Source organism: Leptonychotes weddellii, unplaced genomic scaffold (genome assembly GCF_054177405.1).
Source record: "Leptonychotes weddellii isolate Sample4059 unplaced genomic scaffold, ASM5417740v2 HiC_scaffold_273889, whole genome shotgun sequence".
In the NCBI taxonomy this organism is placed as follows: Eukaryota; Metazoa; Chordata; class Mammalia; order Carnivora; family Phocidae; genus Leptonychotes; species Leptonychotes weddellii.
In genome coordinates, this window is record NW_027867325.1 from 1 (window position 1) to 252 (window position 252).

Below are 252 nucleotides of genomic sequence, written 5' to 3' on the forward strand. Positions count from 1 at the left end.
CATCGACAACGAGGCCCTGTACGACATCTGCTTCCGCACCCTGAAACTGACCACGCCCACGTACGGCGACCTCAACCACCTGGTGTCGGCCACCATGAGCGGCGTCACCACCTGCCTGCGCTTCCCCGGCCAGCTGAACGCCGACCTGCGCAAGCTGGCCGTGAACATGGTGCCCTTCCCGCGCCTGCACTTCTTCATGCCCGGCTTCGCGCCGCTCACCAGCCGCGGCAGCCAGCAGTATCGGGCCCTCAC

General features: G+C 67.1%; 1 pseudogene; it reads left to right on the forward strand.

Annotated features, from left to right (window-relative positions):
- Positions 1-4: 4 nt before the first annotated feature.
- On the forward strand, positions 5-247 carry LOC145718995 (tubulin beta chain pseudogene; annotated as a pseudogene).
- The last annotated feature ends 5 nt before the right edge of the window (positions 248-252 follow it).